This window comes from Tupaia chinensis, unplaced genomic scaffold (genome assembly GCF_000334495.1).
Source record: "Tupaia chinensis unplaced genomic scaffold, TupChi_1.0 Scaffold143584_1, whole genome shotgun sequence".
In the NCBI taxonomy this organism is placed as follows: Eukaryota; Metazoa; Chordata; class Mammalia; order Scandentia; family Tupaiidae; genus Tupaia; species Tupaia belangeri.
The window spans coordinates 2,208,779-2,217,104 of NW_006203430.1; positions in this window are offsets into that span (position 1 = coordinate 2,208,779).

An 8,326-nucleotide genomic window follows, 5' to 3' on the forward strand; every position below is an offset into this window, starting at 1 on the left:
GGGCGGGGGTGGGGGCGCCTGCCCCTCCGAGTCCCTGGCCGGTTGCAAAGGGAACAACAGAAAACTTTGCTTGAAGTTCCCAGCTGCAGCCGCCGGGCTGCCGAGCGTAGGCGCTGCGCTGTCCCTCCTGACCCCGAGTCGCGGCCCGCCCGGCCTCCGGTAGTGGGCTGCGATCACGGGACCCGGCTGCAGCGACTTCGCTGCACCCTGCCCTCCCTGCCGCCCACCCCTGTCCGGCGCGTCCGGCGACCTCACAGATCTCCGCGGCGCCCCGGGAGATCCAAGGCAAACGTTGTTGGTCTAGCGGGAGGAGCCGGCGGCCGCGGAGGAGCCGGCAGGTCCCGGGCGGGTTAAGCTGTGGTCCCGCGCAGGGGCAGGCTCCGCTCCCTACCCTCGGCCCCCTAGCGGAGCGCCGCGGCCAGCTGCAACTTGTTAACCCCACCGACTGCCCAGGGTCCCAGGTGGGAAGGAGAGGACTGACAGTGTGCAGGCGAACGTACGTGCTTGCACAGGCGCGGGGCGTGCTGAGCCGACAGGAGCCCCTCGTGCAGAGGATTTAGGGACTGGAGTCGGGGGTCCAGCGTGGGACCGGAACCTGTCATGGTGTCACAGACTTACCTCCCAGGCTTACCCCCCGGCTCTCCCATTGAGAGACACTTGTGGATGAACAGCAAACGCTGGCACAATTGTACACACCCTCGTGTTTATTAAATTAGCTTAATTAAGGACCACATACAATGGTGACAGTGGCCTTTCTTCTTTGTCCTTTAATAATAATTTATAAAGCCTGCTATTTGGCCTTAAACTTGAATTGCAAAATAGGTCTCTAGATTTATTTGGGAGAAATGTGTTAAGTTTTTTTTTTTTTTTTTAAGTTTGATTAAGTGAACTTGAACCAACAGTAAAAAACATGTTTTAAACATTAAAGACATTTTGCCCTCCGGCGCGTGGAAACATAAATTTTTGCTTTCTTGGAGTTAGAGATCATTGGCTGTTGGTCCTCTGTACACGCAGGCACTTGGGTTGTTTCTTGTGTTGCTGAGTTGTGGGACCCTTGACCACAGTTGGCTACGAAGATAGAGTGGAGCTTGTAGTCCATTGCTCTGCGCTTTGAAACAAAACCATCAACTTCATTTGAGACATACCCTTTCCCCAAGTTTGATATTTAACTGTCTGGTAATCGCACCTGCTCCAGGGCACACAGCAGAATGATGCCCCGGTGTCTGATGTAAAATTGATGCTGATTTTGGCTTGTGTGCTTGTTAGTGAATAATAGAGTAGTCCTCGCCAGATTGGGAGCCTTAGTATTAGAGGCCAAGTAGGGCCTTAGTGATAGTTTTCTCTTTATTAAGATCTTTGACTCCATGCCTGGGATTTGTTTAAAATTAAGCTGTGTCAAATCTCATCTGGACAGATATTGAAATTGTGGGCAAGGGAGTGCAAACAAGTATTTTTTTATAGCTTATTTAAACCATGGGTTTCTCATCAGTACAAAGGATTTCAGCCTGGTGGTACTGACCCATGCCTTTGTAAAGGCTTGTTTAAATGATTAGTCAAACCCAAACTGGCTTTCACTATAATGCAACCAGGTTTTTCTTTTGACCAAAATATGAGGGTACTTCAAAACATTCATGGAAAATTAGAATTAAATTACAGGTTGATTTTGATATAAAATGTTTTGAAACTCATGCATAGTTTTTTCACAAGACAGTTTCCACAACTTTTTGAATATTGTGTGTATTTTTCTTTCTGATTTATTGTACATTAACTAAAGTGTTCTTATTTTTTATAAAAGGAAATTTATCCTGGTACATTAATGGGTAAAGGGAAAATAAAGGTTGTACCCAAACGATTGCTTAGTAGCATTGAGATTTTAGAAATTTGAAGTTGGTAACTTTCACATGTGCAAGGATCACATATGTTGCAGTTCACTACATATTTTTATCTTTTTAGCTCCACTTTGCATTTTAGGTAGAACAAGTCTGATGTACTTAATGGCCTGCCAAAGTCTTTTTTTCTTTCTTTCCTTCTTTTTTTTTTTTTTTGGTATGTTGGGAAAGTTAATTCTGATGCTGTGAAGGACACTGACCTGACACTTCTTTTTAAATGATTTTTCTGGCAGTGATTGGCTGCTTTTCACCTGACCTGGGAATGTTTTAGAGAGGGAGGAACTAGACTCAAGCTCCTTGAGTCCCAAGTCAATTCTTTTTGTCTTGGTTTCCCATAGACCAGTTAACAGAGAGCCTTAGTCCTAATGGGTACTCAGTACTTATTAGTAAATTTCTAATGTGAATATTCATTATTTTAAACATTCGAAAATTATGTGCAGATTTACTGATATTAAAGCTAGGGAGAGGAGTAATTATTCAAAGTTAAATTTGGCTTGTATTTTCCACTCGGTTCTCTATGCCACCCAGTGCCACTGAATCACGGGGTTTATGTCATCTGTGGAGGTTTTTTGTGTACTGAGATTTACTCACTAAACACTCTGCTATTCCTCTTCTATGGTGTTATCCTCTTTTGGACTGAGTTTAGAATTGTTAAAAGATTGTTTGTTAATCATTTTGGAAGTTGAACTACATATAATTTGGATACCTGACATCAGAAATAGAGTGTTAAACTTATTGGAAGAGAAAATAAATAGGTTTTTGCCCATTGGGACAAACATTTCATTTAAAAAATTCTTTTCCATCTTTACAATCTCCAATTTGTTTGGCAAAATAGCAGAGGTCCAGCTTCTGTCTTTTAGGCTTTTAATGTTAAAAAATAACTTTCGTAAAAAGATATGTAAGTAAGAGATGAGGGAGAAAGTTAAGTCATTTTGCTTCTGCTTAAAATTCTCTTTTCCATGGTGAGATGCCAAAGAGTTGGCAAGTTATTTCTCTTTGACCCAGTTTCTTAAAAGCCAAGTTGTGACATATACAGTGAAGTGTTTAGTTTTACATTATAATTTAGAGACTGTTGTGTTAAGTTCTGTTGAGTAAGCTTTGGTTCACAAAAATAGAAATACAGACTTGTACTTTTGTTTCAACTGCAGTATTTGAAAGAGATTAAACCTTAACATAACTGTGTGATCTGGGACTCTTGTGGAGACGTTTATTTTTCAGAATTATTTCTTAAGGACATTCACGGGAAAACAGCTGAAATCTGAATGAAGTTTGTAGTTTACCATCTATCAATGTGAATTTCTTCATTTTTGTCATTTTACCCTGGTTATGTAAGGTGTTAACATTCAGAATCAAGGGGCCAGAAGGTGGCACAGTGGTAAAATGTGATACTTTGAGAGCTGACTCACATGGAAAGGTTCCAGGTTTGTGTCTGGAGACCTCCCTGAGTGTTATGGGCAAGTGCTGTACCAGGGATTCCAGACTAGCTGAGTCTGGGCCTGGGTCATTATATCAGGCCCCTGTTGGAGTTACTGCTTTTTTCCTCCCTCATGTAAGAAATACATGCATGAACTTTAAAAAAGAAAAGAAGTTACTCTTAAAATAAAAACCAATCACTAGGGTAGCCTGGGTAAGAGGTATCCTTGAACTCTTTGTATTGTTTTTGCCTCTGTTTGTTAAGTCTGAAATTACAATACAAACTTTTAAAGTACTTCTTAAAAAGAGTAGGAATAGATTTAACAACTTGATTTATTTCTTTTCACAGAACTGTAGTTATGACATTTTACATTTTTATGGTGCTTTCAGTAGTTTGATTATTGATATGAAGAAAATACTTCAAATTTAAATCAGCTGACGTGAAAGAAATATGACAAAAAATTTCTGTACCATTCTTAGTATTACATGTATATAAAAAGGAATGTCTTGTTATGAACCAGAAAATGTTAGGTTTTTAGTGTTTCATGTTTTCAAAGGGTTATTTTACAGGTTTCAGAAAAGAAATTACTGACATAATGGCATAAGGATACGTGCGTATATAACTTGAATAATTCTGAGTGAACTTTCCTTAATGAACAAGTGGTTTTTATTTCTTCCGATTCTATAAGCCTCACATGAATGTAGCATAGCATAGCCTTTAGGTTTGGGAAAATCTGATTTGGGAATTTAAGAATTTCTGTGACAGTTTCATAAAAGTGGCTTTAAGATTTTCATAGTTTCCTAGTCTTGTAATACAGTCAAGGAATTATTAGGCTATATCTATTTTGGTAAATGAACTATACTTTAGATTAAGTATAGTTGCAGTTTCTTTTTTACATTTCATAAAACTTTTAGAATGAGTAGGAGCTGGTAGGTGGCATGGTGGTTAAGGGCGCTGGACTTGCACATGCCCACTGCGGTTTGATTCCCAGACCTGGTGGCTTGCTTTCTCACTCTCCCTCTCTCTTCCTCACTCTGTCCTCTCTGGTCAAATTAAAAATAAATAAAGTTAAATAAAATAATTCTTTTTTAAAAATGAACTTTCAGAATGCGTATGTATTATGTCAATATCCTAAGACATAGTTTCTCAGTTAACAGGTCAGGTATTTTAATAAACTATATGCCTTTCCAGTACTGTAATTTTTCTTAAGAGTGGGATCCACTTGCATTTTACTTTAATTTTAAGATTCCTGTGTTTGAAAGCCAGCTTTTTCACAAACTTCTTCAATTCCCATCTTAGTATGCTTACTATCTTTTAATGCATACAATATATAACATAATAATAGGCTTATTTAATAAGAGAGGAGAGGTTTAATTACTAATGTCTTTGAGACTCATTAATGAATCATTCTCAAAAAATAAAATACAGAATACTGTAAACCTTCTGTTATAAGAGGACAGAGTTTCTCTGGTTCCTTAAATACTGTGAAGTCGTTTCCAGTTTCTTCATCAGGAAGCCTGAGTTTACACTGTAACTCTGAAAAACTCAGCAGAGAAAAATAAGGGCTGCAATGGGTGTGGAAGAGGAAGGATTTAGTCATCAGGGCTCCTAGTCCGCAGGCCTCTTCTAACTCCAGTTGGTGAGACAACTGGCAAGGCCAGGGCATAATTAGGGATGTGTGAGGAAAAAATGAAAAAAAAAAACCAAAACAAACCAAAAAAAAAAAACCAGGGTTGTGTGCTCAGGTTATGCCAACAATGTGACAAGCTCTGGGGATCCTAGCAGGAGAGGGTTACTGTCCTTTTTGTGCTAAGAAGTGAACGTATGCAAAGTTGAAGGATACCAGGTAGGTCATGCTGACACCTTGTACCTCAGTGGCTTTCGACGGCTCTGGAGAGGGCCCGAAATACTGGGCCAGTATGGGAGTGTGTGTGGGGGGGAGTGCTTTACACCTGTGCTCCTTAAACCGTATTGTGCATAAAAATCAGCTCCTGCCATGGCTTTCTAGGACCAGCCAAGGAGGTTTTGATGTTGAATCACTGGAGGAGGGTCCCTCAGTAGTCCCAGGTGATCCTGGACTGTGTCCACACTTCAAGAACTCTTGCTCTAAATGTGGAGTCTGGGGTTGCCCTTGGGCCAGCAGCATATGCATTGGAAAGTTGTTAAACTTACATATTGTTTAGTCCAGAATTAGAAAGTAATGGAGGCAGGGCCCAAGAATCTGTGTTAGAATCATCACCTCTCTAGGAGATTCTGATGTGCCCTGAAATTCAAGAACCCCTGTTCCCAAAGAACAGGGATCCTCATCTGGCATTATCAGCCTCCTGGGACAAGAGCTGTAAGAGATCTAGGTACACATAGAATACACATCCATTCACTTGTTAGTCTCTTGATTAACACTGTCCAACTTACAACCATAGTGATGCGATTGTGCTATGACTCCTAATGGTAAGTGAAACTACCAGTGTGACAAAAAGAGTTTTATCTGGGGAAGAGATGGGATCCAGCTAGTTATAAAATTAAAATGAAAAAGTTTTCTATAATTTTATTTACTACAATGTAAAATATTAATTTTTGCTATAATATTTAGCTGTTGGAAATTTCCCTGAGTTGATATTTGGTATAGTTGATATTGGGTAGAGCAGTTAGCTTACTGTAATTAGTGTATAGACCAGTGTGCTTATGAAATAATGCCTCTAATTCTGCAAATATGTATTGATTATTTACTATTTGTGAGGTCCTTTTATGGGGAGATAATAGGTAAAGGTAAAGAAGATACAGTTACCGTACTTTGAACAGCTATTTATTAAAAAGTTCAACATTTAAAATGTAAAGGAACAAGGAGTTTCTTAGATGAGACCTGGATATTAACATAGGTTAGATTTAGAATTTTAACATGGAATTGTGAAACTTTGCTTTTGGAAATAACTTTGAAATAGGACATAAAAGGTTTTCATTGTGAATCTATTAAAGTACCGACAATGTAGATCCTAAAATAGAGCCTAGTTTTTCTGTTGGCCACAACAGACCATCATTGCATCTCTGTCGTTTAACACCTGGTAAATAAAAGTGACTGTGGTGTTTATTAACAGATTTATCCTGAACACGTGGTGAATCAGACCTTAGAAACAGTTGAAGGCTGATTTTCACAAGCCTGCTAGCCTCCTGCAGCCTGTACCTCCTGCTATGATCCACAGCTGATCACTAGGTGTAGCTGCATCCTTAAACCCACCTGCCTGAGCAGGCCCAACCTTCTCCACGGAAGGCTTCCTGGACTCATTCTCTTAAAGCTAAAGAGAGGTGCAATAGTTAGTGGACCTTTGTGTGCACATATGGGTATCTCTAACTCTTTGTAGTAAAATTAAATTCTGTGATGGGAGTTGTGTTTCCACTCATGGTGGTTGTAGTTTAGTCTGTTGTAATTCATCACTAACTCAAAGATAACTTTAGGCTGGCCTGTGATGATACTCACTTTTTTCTTGTTTTGCAGTATGATATGCTGTTGCTGCCATTCTATATATAGCTGTGGAACTAGAAGTAGTAGTATTTACTTGCCAACTAAGTAAAAGTTCACATTAATTATTGGAGCTGCCTTGTAGTAGACCAAAAAAACAATGAGTGAGTGGCTCTGTAGGTGTGTAACATCTTCAGGAAATGGCTTGTATATTCTATGCTTACATCTGCAAGTGATTACTTCTGTAACATTGAGAGTTTAGGTATATAATTCAAGAGCTCATTAAAATTTGCATGGGAATCATGCTTAAAACTCGGAAGAGTAATGGGTCATTAGAAACTCTCTATGAAACACAAGTGTTGGGCCCTGGATTAGAAGCTAAGGGGAGGGTAGAAGAGCTGATTGAAGACTTAGGACTGGCCAATTGGGGAGCAAAATGACCCTGCAGGCTAAAAGAGTAGTAATTTCAAGATACACAGGAGAGAATGAATGAGAGTAGAGATTCAGAGACTCTCCCTCGGAGGAAAGGCCACTGTTTAACAGGATGATTTATTTCAACGTGCAATAGCCTGAGCAGAAGCAAAGCATTTACTTTTTATGGGCTGCAAAGCATAAAAGCTTATAGAGCATCAGTTTGTTTTCAGATGGGTGAATATTCATTTTAATCTTATTCCTATTCAATATGCAGAAAGCAGATTTATCGCATACAATGAAAAGAATATCTTTTAGTTTGGGTGACTGTGGAAGTCAGAGACTCCATTACTTCTCCCTTCCTTGCAGCTGTAGAATCAGAATGGGTTCACAGGTGGGCCTCTGATGGGGTGGGGGGTGAGAAAGAACCTCTCAGGGGGGATGGCCACCTCACAGTCCCTTTTCCTCCATTTTCCTCTCAGGATTTTGGGCACACACAAACACATGCCAGCATGTTTTTCAAGCCATTGGGTCCGGGATTGAAAGTTCCCTATTGGCTATGTAGGATTGATCCAGCTGCCTTAACCACCACACTATGGCTGACCCAGATGTATAATTAAAAAGTGGTGCAGAGAATTTGTTTAAAAATAAATACTGATAATGTATAAAACCAAACTATTGAACAGGTCTCACTCAATAAATATTTGTTGAATAAATAAATGATTAAAGTTCCCTTGGAGAATGAAAAAAAGATGCTTACTTCTGAATTTTTCCTTTCCTATCAAGTATGACTTTTAAAAAGCATTTTGGGGGTTGGCAAGTGGCATAGTAGTTAAAGAGCTGAATTCCCATATGACCAACTGCGGTTCGAGTTCTGGACTTGGCAGCTTGCTTTCTCACTTTCCCTTTCTCTCTCTGTCTCAATCTGGTCAAATTAAAAATAAGTTAATAAAAAAACTGGGACCAGCAGATGTCATAGTGGTTACATCACTGGAGTCCCACATGGCTTATTGCAGTTCAAGTCCTGGACCTGGAAGCTTTAAACTCACTCAAGGTACATGCGTGTGTGTATGTTCAAAATCCCAGGAAGAGAATGGAGAAGAAGAGACTGTAGCATGGCTTTCCCCCTGGGGTTTGATTTCTTGCTTTCTGTATCTT